The 13,712-nt window shown below is 44.6% G+C and overlaps 1 non-coding gene across 1 annotated transcript; it reads left to right on the top strand.

Moving 5' to 3' along the window:
• Positions 1-2,484: 2,484 nt before the first annotated feature.
• Positions 2,485-2,591, top strand: LOC114208945 (U6 spliceosomal RNA). Its single transcript, XR_003609193.2, has one exon. It is a non-coding gene; the product is annotated as a U6 spliceosomal RNA (small nuclear RNA).
• The last annotated feature ends 11,121 nt before the right edge of the window (positions 2,592-13,712 follow it).

Raw genomic sequence — 13,712 nt, 5'->3', positions numbered from 1 at the left:
TTCCACTCTTTGAGTAGGGTGATACTGCTAATCCTCTGTTAGCATCGAGAGCAAGTGTAGATTCATGGGCAGTGTCAAAAGGATGAGCAACCCCCCATGGTGGCTGATGGACATTTACCCATTACTGCATCCCACCATGTGGGTGCTTCTGGGCCCTATAGATCTGTCTCAATGACTGTATATTTATTACAGTATTTATTATGAATAATGAAACAGCCACCATGACACGGTTAAGAGATCTCTAAAGCCAAGCAAACAAATATAAACCCAGCAATTACTTGATGCGTCCATGTCCCAGCATCCATGGATGGCGTGGACAATGCGCAAACGACATCCATGGGACAGAGGACCTTTTCCAAAAGGGACAGATGGTGGCCACTGTCCTTCAAGAGCTCTACAAGTCAGTCATGGGCCCTGCCAACTAAGTGCATTGCCTCCTGCTCAGACAGAGGAAAACAGTTACAGTGCACCACCTGGGCTAGGTATTCCAAGAGCAAAGGACCACATACCCTCCCCACCCGTGTTTGCATCAAGGGTGTTAAGGAAAGCTTATTCAACATCAGTGTGATACTTAGGAAGTCACAAAATGACTGTTTTTAAAATCAGTTTTATGGAGACAGTATAATTTACATGCATTAAAATTTACCTTTCCTAAACCTACCATTCTATAAATTCTAACAAATGCATCAAACCACACCACAGTCGGGACACAGAACATTTCTGTTATTGCCAGAGTTCCCTCCTGATCCTTTGTAGTCAGTCCTTTCCTCCCCACCCCAGCCCCTGGCAACCACTGCTCTGTTCTCCATCCCTACATCTTTGCCTTTGCCACAATCAATGGAATCGTATGGTGTGTTTCTGTTTGAGTCTGGCCTCTTTCTCTTGGCACAAGGCTTGCTTTGGCATGCATTTGTAGTTTGTTCCTTTTTATTCCGGAGTAGTATTTACTTTACATTAGTTTGTTTATCCATTCACCAGGTGAGTGACATTTGGCTTATTTCTGGCTTGGGGTAATTATGAATAACGCTGCTATAAACCTTCACGTACAGGTTTTTGCATGGACATGGTTTTCAGGCTGGACTGCATGGTGAGCATATGCTTACAATATGGCAGTGTATGAGAGATCCAGTTGCTCCCCATCCTCACTAGCACGTGATACTGTCCACAAACTGACTCTAGAAACAGTTAAAAGTAGTTGCTAATGTCAGGCAGTGTTGGTTTTGTTTTGTTGCCTAAAAGCAAGGCTTCTGTCTATGCTTTGGATCAATCTGAAGGAGTTAATAATGAAATAAAGTGTTTTTCTGGGTAATTGCACCCTTAAATTATGGCTTTTTCCCTGTTAACTATTTAATGAAAACTTTTACAAACATCCTTGATACCCAAGCAGTAGGTAGGATGGCAATTGATCCTATGCTCAATGGGTATTTTTAAACATTCAAATGAGGTGGTATTTTCTTTAAAAGGAAGCGTTCAACTTCCTTAACCTTGTTTTGAAAAGATCTTGAAGATTCCTGTGCTCTGGGGAAAACCAAAGCCAGAATTAGAACAATGGCAACCTTGGACTATTCTCATTTCTCTTGCAGGAAATGGCTTTTTTTTTTTTTAAGTTAGCTGTCTATATGCGACCTATGGATTATCTACTTCCAGAATTATACATAAGCGGTTTAGAATACTGTTGCTCCACATTTGCCTCTAATCCCCCTCACTTCCCAAGCCAACCGATTTTCTTTCCAGTCAATCCAGACATACTCCAAATGTTAAATGATGAGCCTTAGTCCAAATGGAACATAATTAGAGAAATAACTCCGGAATCAAAATAATTACATACACCAGTGTCAAGACAAATACGGCTTGGAGTAGTCACCATCTTGGGGGGCATCGATTCTGAGGTTTTCCTTCAGCAGCTGGGAAAATTGAGAGTAAAATGGAGATGTTTCCGCGACAGGGTGGCGGGAAAGACGAGGCGAAGAACCATCTGAGGAGGGTTCTCCCCCACAGCACATGGAGGCTTCTGTGAAGATTTTAGCTCATTGTTCTGGTAGAATCTCGTTGAACCTTTCAATAGCTAGGTAGACAAGGGGCTCCTGGTTTAGTCTCACCGTGGCTTCTAGATGTCTTCGAGATTCTTGGGGTCTCAGGGGCCTCCTGGGAATGATGAGAAGGCAGTTGTCAGTCGGGTCCTGACTCTGAACTACCAAAACCCTAAAGAAGTTGAAAGGTTGGCAGGGCAAGTCTTAAGAGTGGCTTTGTTGCTCCCGATAGCATTCAGGAGTCCAGCGAAATGATGTGTTTCCTCCCGATTAACCCCAAAAGAAAGAACAGTATGAGGAGAAAGTGGACCTGGTGCTACTATGTGCTAATAATTTGTGCTGGAGTCTATTTTATGACATTTCAAATTTAATTCTATCTCCCGCCCTATGAAGGAAATATTCTCTCTCATAATTACGCACAGCTGGGAAATCGAGGGTGCCAGAGGTTGCCTCAGGGCTCGCTTGGGCAGCACATAGACTGAAATCGGAACGATACAGAGAAGATGAGCATGGCCTCTGTGCAAGGATGACACTCACATTCGTGAAGAGGTTGCTTCACTAGCTCGCGTTGCTAGTTGAGTGGCCAAACTCAAAGTCCCGCCAGATCGGTCTGACCCCAAAAACCCTGCCCTCCCTTGAGATCCCAGGAAAATATCAGATGCCCACTTAAATTTTCAGAGAAACAACTACGTATGTTTTTAGTATTTGTAGGCCCCAAATAGTACATGGGATGTGTAGATACTAAAAATCATTCCTTGTTTATCTGAAAGGCAGATTTAATGGAACATCCTATATTTTTATTTGCTAAATTTTGCAGCCCTGGCCCTCACTGATGTTTTCTGGGCACACGACAGAGTTGCCAATATTCTGCAGTTTGCTCCTCCTCATTAGATCATTGCAAAAAGATTTCTTCCCATCGTGTACTTTGGGGGATGGAGTGAGGAGGAAAGGCTCTAAAGGGGAGGCTCACCTGAGCACAATCACGAGTGGGAAAATAACAAGCATCTCCTTCTTTCAGGATCACTGAACTGTACTGGGCTGGAAAACGCCCGTGGGCCAGGTCATTTTCCATGATGTACACGTGTCTGGTTTAGAGCTTTCCAAAGTTTGTTTTTGTGGAGCCCTAGCCCCTGAGATAATTTGTGCACAGCTAACTTTGGGAAGTGCTACAAATGTCCCCCTCTTGGAGGGTCCTGGGGCACATTGGATCATTGTAGTTCTTGAGAAAGCCTGTTGGGAAGACCACCGTTGATTTTCTGGAACTGAGAAGGTTTCACGCTCCCTGACCACAGCAGGAGCCCCTGCCTGTGGGATGACGGGAAACTCCATCCTTTCTCCTGTTCCTTTCTGAGACAGTTTCTGAGAATCCACAAGCTATGTTTATATATCCTTTTTTATTTGGGGGCTTCGGAATGGAGCTGGGCCCACAGTACTCAGTTGCTAGCGCTGAGCTCACATGGCGTACGAATCGCTAGAGGTGTGAGCATGTGGATTGAGCTGCACTCCATGTACACATCCCCCCCTCCTGCCACCTTGTCACTTGCTTGCCCCCGCTGCTGGGCTCGGACACTGGCCTGCTCCTTAATTCCTCTTGTCCGGCGCAGAGGAGACAAACGGCGCTGGAAACCGGACAACTCCCAGAGCCTCCACGGTGTCCCCCTGCCAGTGGTGTGTTGGTAGATGCTTAGCAACGGGCTAGAGGAGTCTGAGTCCTAGTGTGTGGGGCTCAAACACATGACCCCGATGGTCAAGAGTCACGTGCTCTATCATCTGAGCCAGCCAGGTGCCCCTACATAATTTAATTTTTAATGATTGGCCATGCTTGTCAACCAACTTGCAAAATTCCTGACAATTTTAGAATTTTACAGAAGTCCATACATCTAGCTCCAGCACACCACTGCGGCTTCAGGGTCACTTGCTCCTTAGCCTCTAACTCCCATCCCCCATCCGCTTCTCCCATCCCCACGCCAAGCAAAGGAAGGCACTTGAAACCATTTCTGTCCTACCCAGAATCCAGGCCTAATTGCTTCCCCCAGAAACGCTCCGCAGATTAATGAAAACAGATTTTTATATTACAATCGAAATGCCTTTACCTTGAGCCATCCTATTTCAGAACAGGATACTTGCTTTCGTTTGCATATATAAAAGGGCAATCAGTGTATTTTTCTCAAAAGAATCATCTGCACCCCCAAAGGCAACTTCTAGTCTCTAGTTGGAAGTCAGCAGAATGGAGAACCACTAAAACTTTAGAATTTGGGGGTCAGTTTTTTTTCTTCAGGATTTCAGAGAGTTCTGGACCAAGTCTTAGATGGAGCTCTGAGTCTCTTAAGCATCCCTTTCCTCCGCTGCTATTGAAGAAAGGCTTTTTCCAGACATGTAACCTATGGGGAGGGAGGGTGGTATGTGGGTTGAATTGTGTTTCCCCAAAATATGTTGGAGTCCTCTAAGTGTGGTACCTATAAATGTGACTATTTTGAAGGATGGGGAGCTCCTGCCTCCAGTCTTCCTATGGTGGACTGCATTGCCCAGAAGAACCTAAGAGCCTGCACAGGAATAATCAGATCCCTCTACATAATTAACCCCGGGTGGTCTATCCTGATCCTAACTTATCCTTGATTTATAACGCATGCAAACATGAATTCATCTCTACTGGTTTATTAGTAGCCATGGACAACACTTCTCCCTCCATGCCTCCCAAATAAATCACTTCCCCGCTAAGGTCTGAAAGTTCTGGAAGTCTCCAGAATTGAAATAGTTCACCTTGGAAATTCTTAATTCAGTTGATTTCTGTCTCACAGCAGATGTTATAGAAATACTTGATTATTGATAATATCTCCAATTTGCATAAATGTTGATACCATGTTAAAGGGGATGAGAAGAGAAATGATATAATTACTGCAAACTAATTTTACTAATTACTCAGAGCCAGGCACAATCAGGGGTTCTAAGAGATGCGTGGAGAGAGGACTAGGTGCTGAGCTCTGAGGTTTCAGGGTGCACAGTGAGCCAAGCCCTAGCGTGTACGAGGGCTGGGGAACAGCCAGTGTCCTTTGCTGACCAATTCAGCAGCCAAGGGTATGGCGGAGACCTTTGTGGTCTCGGCCAAACCGCAGGGTTTTGCCTGACTGTGCCTCAGTCATTTTGTTGTTGTTGTTGTTTTACTGCCTCTGAAATACCTAAATCCAAGATGCAATCACCTGGGAACCCCTGGAAGACAAAGAATTCTTCCAGAATTCTGGCCCTAAGTGGCTAAGCCTGGGTTTTAATGTGCCCTCAGGAGGTAGTTCCATGATTCGTGGCCTCTGATGAATCTCTTCGCCCTGTGGCTAGCACCTGGCGTCAGCCCCTCCCACCTCGACGCTGGGCGGGCCCAGTGCTGCTCCTTCTTGGCCCTGGCCGATGTGCATCAGCATGTGTGACCCAAGCAGCAGCTCAACAAGCACAGGTACATGGGCGTCTGCCCTCGGGAGTTGCTATTGCCCTTCTCTGCCGGAGAGGTCATATGGACCAGGACTGAGGCTCCTGGCTGGTAGCCCTGGGCATTCCAATGAAGCCTTCTGAGACCCTATAGTCTTCTGAGTAATCCCACAGAACCCCACTAACCCCAGCCAAGCCCAGAATGGTGAGAAAATAATGATGGCCATTTTAAGCTGGTAAGATTTGAGGTTAGTTGTTTCTCAGCGATAGATGATTAAACACTGCCCTTGATCTGCAGAACGTTTTTCCAAGACATACCTTCCTGAGCACCTAGTGTGTACCATACTCAGTGACAGGGAGCCGGGATACCAAGATGAACATAGAATAGCTTCCATCAAATAGCTCAAGGTTCCAGGACAGAATAGATGATACCGTGGTAGGGACAGCAAGAAGAGGTTCGTGACAAAGGTGGTATCTCCTTTCTTTCTTGAATTCATACTTAATAAGCTTCTGTTGAGTGCCAGGTTATGTACCGGGCAGAGCAGTGAACACAAGAAACAAGACTCAAAGAGCTAGTGGCATTCAAGGTAGACACTTCTGGGGTGCCTGGGTGGCTCAGTCAGTTAAGCATCTGCGTTCAGCTCAGGTCATGATCCCAGGGTCCTGGGATCAAGCCCCACATCCGGCTCCCTGCTCAGCGGGGAGTCTCCTTCTCCCTCTTCCTCTGCCTTCCCCCCACTTGTGCTCTCTCTGTGCGTCAAATAAATAAATAAAATCTCAAAAAAGAAAAAAGATGGACACTTCTGTTCCCATGATTGTCTTTATCCTGGGAGGTGACACCTGCCCATCTTGCCCTAGCAAGTATAAGGGAGGTAGCAGAAGGAATAACATTGCTTCCATAATAAATGCTTTTATGCAAGGCGACCATTTAATATTCTTTATATCTAAGTAATTTATTTTTTAAAGACTTATTTATTTGAGAGAGAGAGAGAGAGAGCATGCGAGCAGGGGGGGGGCAGAGGGAGATGGAGACAAGCAGACTCCCCACTGAGCAGGGAGCCCAATTCAGTGCTGGATCCCAGGACCCTGAGATCATGACCTGAGCCGAAATCGAGAGTTGGATACTTAATCGACTGTGCTGCCCAGGTGCCGCCCCTGTATCTAAGTAACGTAAGCAAAGAAGTAATTTCAGCAAAGAGATAGTTAATCGAGATGCTGGCAACAATAGCATCTCCATACCTTTCCGTGGGGTGGATGGCGGTTGTTTGTGGGCAGTGGGTATCAGTGACTTGTTTTCTCCTTCCCACCTTTCAACCACCTGTTTATGAGCGGCTTGAGAAGGCAGAAGGAGGCGGGAGTTAGGCTTGGTTTCACCTCTCCTAACAGCGGCTGTGGGGCAGCAGGACGGCTCTTTGGAGGGCATCTACCAAACTCTTCTGGAGAGTCGTTCCCTTTGAGGTGTTCTGGGTTCAGTTCTCAGGGACGCACACTCCGAGATGGAGATGAGCTGCTGGAAGTTTGTTAGGGGGCATTCTCAGGATCAGCACCTGCGGAAGAGAAAGGAAGGAAGCAGGACTGGGCAGGAGATGGTGGGCGTTAGCCAGCCCCATGGGGAGCTCGGAAGCTGGCCTGGCTCTTCAGAGTTCTCAAGCTGCGCTGAGGGACCAAGGCCTTTATACTCCCGAGTCAACCGCTTGCTCGTTGGCTTGCCAGGAAGTGGGGTTCTCCGGAGCACAATAGCTGTTTTCCGCCCATGTAATTCCTGAAGAAGGATGACAGCTGAGGGCCATCTGCTGGCAACACTGCCGGCATCCGACAAACAAGTCCTTTATTTCTAAACAGGATCTGGGGGGTGCATCCCAACAGCTACCACAGAGAATGAGCAGGATCTGTCTTCAAGATAACAGGACCATCTGATGATGCCGAGCTCTGCCTTCATTCCTCTCTGGGCGCCAGTTCTTCCTGGTATAGTAGGTACCTGGCTCCATCTCCTAGACTGCTCTCCCATTTGGCCATTTCAGAATAGAGAGGATGGTGATGATAATGGAGGTGATGATGATGAAGAGGAGGAGCGGGGGGAGATCTGATTTAGCCATCCATTTAAAAAGGCTGGCACCCTCAAAATGCACATAAGCAATGCGCCGTTATATTTGCTGACCAAGGGACTGAATAGATGAACACAGTTTTAGTCAATATGTTCAGTATCTGGCAGGTGCATGTTAGCAGACCAGGTTTCAGACTGAGGTATCCGCACTGGCAATATGGGGCTCATTGCCGTGTCCGGTCCTGGCCTTTGGGGTTCTGCTGTCAGTCAGATAAACGGGGGGCAGGGGGGCAGGGGTGAGAAGGCAGTCTTCCCGTGGCTCACGGAAGGGACCGTGAGCCTTGATGCTTCCAGGGATCAACGCAATAGAAGCCAGGAGCTAATTTAGTTCAAAAATTTTTTCTTCATGGAAGTCATGAAAGATATTTATCTCTGATCTCCACAAACCGTCACTACAGAACAGTATCATTCTTTTAAAGATTTTTTTCATTTATTTATTTTAGAGAGAGAGAGAGAATGAGTGCAAGCGGGGTGTGTGTTGGGGGGAAGCAGAGGGGGAAAGTCAAGCACACTCTGTGCTGAGCACAGAGCCCAATGTGGGCTCAAGTCCATGACCCTGAGATCATGACCTGAGCGGAAACCAAGAGTCAGATGCTCAACCGACTCCGCCACCCAGATGCCCCAGAGCACTGTCGTTTTATACTAGGGTAAAATCATGCATACCATACACTGAAATGACCCCTTTCATCAAACACAAAACAAATATAGAAAGACTTTTCAAACTAGTCACTATAAAGAATCCATTAAAATAAGTGTCTCTTCATGACAGAAACTTTATAACATGCACAAAAATAAAAAGATTAATATAGTGAATCCCCCATGTACCTAGCTAGCACCCAGCTTCAATAGTTAACGATATTTTGCAAATCTTATTTCACCTATTTCCTTAATTTTTTTTCTGGAGTGTTTTAAAGTAAATCTTAAACATCATGTTATTTCACTAGCAGGCAAATATTTCAGTATGCTTCTCTACCTGTTAAAGATGTCTGGTTTTTTTTTAGATAACCAACATGGCATCCTTAACTCAAAATGTTGCAATAATTCCTTGGCATCATGTAATATTCAAACTTCTTCATCTTAAAAATGCCCTTGTGAGGTTGGTTTATTCAAGTTGGCATCCAAACAAGATCCACGCATTGCATTTGATTTTTATGTCTCTTAAGTCCCTTTTAGTCTAGTCTGTTACACACTCTTTTTAAAATAATGCCATTGATTTGACTTGTTTGAAAATGAGTTATTTGTCCTGTAGAATGTTCCACAGTCTAGATTTGGCTGGCTGCTTCCTCAGGGTGTCATTTAACCAGTTCCTCCTCCTACTGTTTCTCGTGTAAAATAATATTTACATCTTGAGTTATGATTAGATTCAGGTTCGATTATTTTAGGCAAGAATACTTCCTAGGTGGTGCTATGTCCTACCTATTGCCTCTTGTCAGGGATGTTATATCGGACAATCCCATGTTTCCCAAAGCCTACATTGTCCTAGATCAGCAGCTTCAGTGGGGCAGACTGATCACTTCATTAGAAAGCCTTTCATCTTGACGATGTTCTATCCCTTCCTGCCCTCAAAGGCTCACCTGATATTTGCAGCATCCACCTGTGAGTATAGTCTTGATCCATGATTTCAAAGTGGCAAAAATGGTAATTACTAAACTCCATTATCCTCTCTGAAGTTATTGGCTGGAATTCTTCTTTAAAACCAAGCAAAAACAAAAGACCTTCCCTCATCAGTTATCGGGCAGGAACCCATTTCAATGCCATGGTTAAGTTTGTGATATTTATTGTTTGATTTATGTTTACCAAGGTATCCCTAAAGAAAAGCATGGTTTAAGCATCCATAACAGCAGGGGAGAGCCTGGCTGCTGGCCTGTGTGCTTGATGCCACTCTCTCCTTCCGTGTTCTTCCCAAGGTCAAGTTCTCCCTAGGAGCTTTTAGTCCCATCTCATGGCACATCAGCTGGGACCTTGCTCTAGCAGTCCTCTTCTTTTACCTTTGTCTCTGAACTCTGTCTCCATAGTTTTTATGCTCTGCCTGAAATGTATATAGTAGATTCCCTTATGTTGGGAAAAAAAAAATCCTTCTCTTATGCTGCAATGCCTAACGTGAGTTCCTCCTCAGCTGGGCCTACCCATCTTTCCAGCCTGGTTTCTGTTCGTCTCTTCTTATACCTCATGCCTTGACCAGACCAAATCCTACCATTTCCCAAAGGTGGCCTGTGCTTTCCTCCCATCACCTCTTTATTCACACTGTTTTTCTGCCAGAAACGTTCTTCCCAACATTTGTCAAACCTTCCTGTCCCCAGAGATTTGGTTCAAATGCCACGTCTTCATGAAACCGTTCCTGATTACCCCTCCAGAAGAAAATGATCAAGACCCCAATTGCCCAAAGAAATGTGTACCTCTGTGGGAGATAGTCTATTAAATTTTAGTTGTTCGTTGTTTGTTGTTGTTACTGTTGTTGTTTTTAAAGTAGGCTCCACGCCCAGCATGGAGCCCAGTGCAGGACTTGGACTCACGACCCTGAGGTCAAGACCTGAGCTGAGATCAAGAGTCAGATGCTTAACTGACTGAGCCACCCAGGCGCCCCTCTGTTAAATTTTTGAAGAGATCTACTAAATAAAAACCGATGCAGAGAGACAATAACAGACATACACAAAATTTAGTGAAATGGAAAATAAAGAATAAGGAACAAAGAGATGCAAGCTCACTAACTATTTGGGTTACCAGAGTTGCTGTGACTGGTCATGGATCTGAGCTTCCCAAAACCTTGAGAAAATGAGAGAAATGCCTAAATTATGTGATTTTCAATATTGGAAGAAGTCCCTTCAGTTCCAAAGTGTTATAGGAAAGTTTTCTGGGCCGCAATTTCTGAAATAAACTTTCAGATGGGGTTGTATGGGTGGTATAGTGAACAATATTTTACAGCAAGTGCAGAAATATATTCGTGTGGCCATTGCTTATAGCAACTTTAGATAAAAGGTAATGCAATTAAAGATAATCTTATGATGAGCTAATCAAATTTAGTTCAAGTATCAAGGCTTCTGGTGTTCTAATCTGATCAAAGGCAGTGCAGAATACTTCAAGAAATAAATGGAATGCCCAACCTACATAGGCAATCATCTCTGTTTATCACCTTTCCAATCCAGTGATAAGAGCTAGGCAAACAATAGTTCAAATTAAACCTATTGGTGGGAATCTACAATGCTTGATTCTATATTGCTGCATGAGGGGTAGATGCATATAATTTGGAAACCAAGTAAGCAGATGGTAGGGTCGATAACCTTAGATGGGAATTGAGAAGTTAATCTGTGTTCTCACTCAGATGGAAGGTCATTGTGCCTGTAGTTAACTGTAGAGAAAGCTAAGGAGTTCCCTAAAAAGGCTGTTTTTGATTGGCTCTGGAAATTGAACACAAGGACCTCTAGACATTTTTCAGAATGGTTTTTAAAAATTGCCCTACAATAATACTATGACTCAGTGGCTTTCTGACAGAACTAGTTCTCTATGATATGGCTCCTGTCTGCCTCCACGGGACACCCCCATTCAGCTTGGTAAGGGGGCTTTCTTCAAGGAATTCTTGCATATCACCCAAATATTCCACACTAGGTTTTGTAGAGTATCTGACAAAGATACTTGCTTGCTTTACTTTATTTAAGAGGTCTTTTGTTCTGGAAGATTTCAAACATACATAAAAGTAGAACTTCAACAATTATCTACATTTTAATTTGCCTGTTTTTAATTATAACAGTAGCACACATGATAGAAGAAAAAAATCAAAGAGTACCAAAAGACATTACATAAAGTCCCCTCTACCTTCTACCCCAGTATAACCACTGTTAACAATTTCTTGAGTATCCTTCCAGAAATGTTCCATGCATATAGGTATGCACATTCATCCCTTGTAAAATGTGATCATACCGCTTTTCTTATATATATTTTTTCTTTTATACATACTGCTTTTCGCCTTGCTGTGCTTTTTTTTTAAGCCAAATAATATACCTTGGAGAGACTGTCACACTTCCAAATATAAATCTACTTCATTCTTTTATTAATCATGAGAACCACTCTTATGTACTCCTGACCATCTATGCCTACAGTTGTTCATCTTTCTTTACGTATGTTACCTCACCTGATCCTCGTAACTTCTCTGCATACAATTATCCCATTTTACAGATGGGGAAACTGAGAGATGGAGAGGTAAAGTAACTCGCCCGAAGTGCCACAGCTGGTGAGGGTCAGAACCTTGTGTTCTTCACTACCTCACTGGCCTGCCTCTGTGTAGCACAATGTCGAACGGCTGCATGCTATCCCATCGCATGGACGGACCATACTTTCTGTCTGGGGCTGCATGTTTAGGTTGTGCCCAACTTTGCTTGCTTTGTAAGCAATGCTGCTGTGACTTCCAATTAAATATGGGAATTTGAACGCTTGTATTTATTGCCTCTCCCTCCTGAAACCCCACCAATGTGACAGTAGAAGTGTATGTGTGCACAAACACACACATACACACATACAGACAAGGGAAAACCCCACAAGAACAAAGATAACAAGGGAAGAAGATGAGAGGCACCTGGGTGGCTCAGTCTGTTAAGCGTCTACCTTCGGCTCAGGTCATGATCTCAGCGTCCCGGGATCGAGCCCCGCATCAGGCTCCTTGTTCGGTGGGAAGCCTGCTTCTCCCTCTGCCTGCTGCTCCCCCTGCTTGTGCTCTCTCTCTCTCTCTCTCTCTCTGACAAATAAATAAATAAAATCTTTAAAAAAAGAAGAACAAGATGAAAGTACCAACATTTCAAAAGCTGAAAAGTAGATGGATGACTGGTAACTCATGGCAGATCAGAGAAAGTTGGAACCTTTGCGGTGGTGGGCAAAGCCAAGAGGCGGGTGTGTTGGTGTTTCAGGATCTCAGGAAGCTCAGGCGCCTGGAGCCTCGGAAAGAAAGAAGGTGTGGCTGAAAACAAGAGAACTGGTTAAAAATGTTTGAGATGAATAAAACTTTTAAGTGATAATGAAGCGGAATAGGGAAGGATTTCCTAAAGAAGATACAACAGGCATTAACCATAAGAAAAAGACTGGTAAATTCAACCACCGGAAGAACTTCTCTTCATCAAGACACCAGAAAGAGTACAAGCGGAACCACAGAGTGGGAGCAAGTGTTTGAAAGACAGCTAACTAACAAAGTATTAAAAATCTGTAAAGGAGTTCTAGCAATAAGAAAATAAGAAAAAGTACAATTTTAAAATAAGCAAAACATGTCAACAGGCTCTTCGCAAAAGAGAAAATCCGAATAGTTGATAAACATGTGAGAAGCTACCCAATGCGATTTTTCATCAAGAAAATGCAAAGTAAAGCTGTAATGATATATTCTTACACACACGGCAGATGGGCAAAATTTGAGCAGTTCTAACGGTATCAGTTATCCACAAGGAAACAAAGGCACGGACTCTTCTGACACTGCTGGTGGAAATGAACCAGAGACGGGCCCTTGGAGAACAGTTTGGAATTACATGATGAAGTGCAAGGTGTGCGTTGCCTACGACCTAGACCTTCTACCACCAGCTCTACGACCTCCATTCTGACACCAGTTCTGACCTGTGGGGGGTTTCCCCCACACCAAGCAAATCCCCCCATACCAGATCCCACAGGTTCAAGGCTCAACCCCACCGGACTGCCTGCCTCTCTTCTGACACCAACCACGAGTCCAAGTTGTCTCCTGTGCTTCTGACCAATGGGCTATACGTCTGAGGTTTCCATGACCCCCTCTTTGGGGTCATTGATTTGCTAGAGCAGCTCACAGAACTCAGGGAAACATTTTACTCACTAGACTGCCAGTTTCTTATGAAAGGCTATAATTCGGGAACAGCCAGATGGAAGAAATTCACGGGGCAAGGGACGGGGGAGGGGAGCGGGGCTTCCATGCCCTCCATAGGAAGCTCTCAGAGCCCTCTCTTTTTGGGTTTTTATGGAGGCCTCACTACATAGACATGATTGGTGAAATCATTGGTCATTGGTGATTGACTCAACCTCCCAGAGGTGGGAAGGAGGGGAGGGTGGAGGTTGGTTCCCTTGGGAACCAGCCCCCATCCTTAGGTGACCTAGGGACTTCCCAAGTCACCTCATTAACATCACAAAAGACACCTTTATTGCTCGCACCATTTAGGAAATCC

The sequence above is a fragment of the Eumetopias jubatus genome, unplaced genomic scaffold, assembly GCF_037043125.1.
Source record: "Eumetopias jubatus isolate StellerSeaLion01/CBP00866 unplaced genomic scaffold, mEumJub1_p1.0 scaffold_16, whole genome shotgun sequence".
Taxonomy (NCBI): domain Eukaryota; kingdom Metazoa; phylum Chordata; class Mammalia; order Carnivora; family Otariidae; genus Eumetopias; species Eumetopias jubatus.
This window is presented reverse-complemented; position numbering and strand designations above follow the sequence as displayed.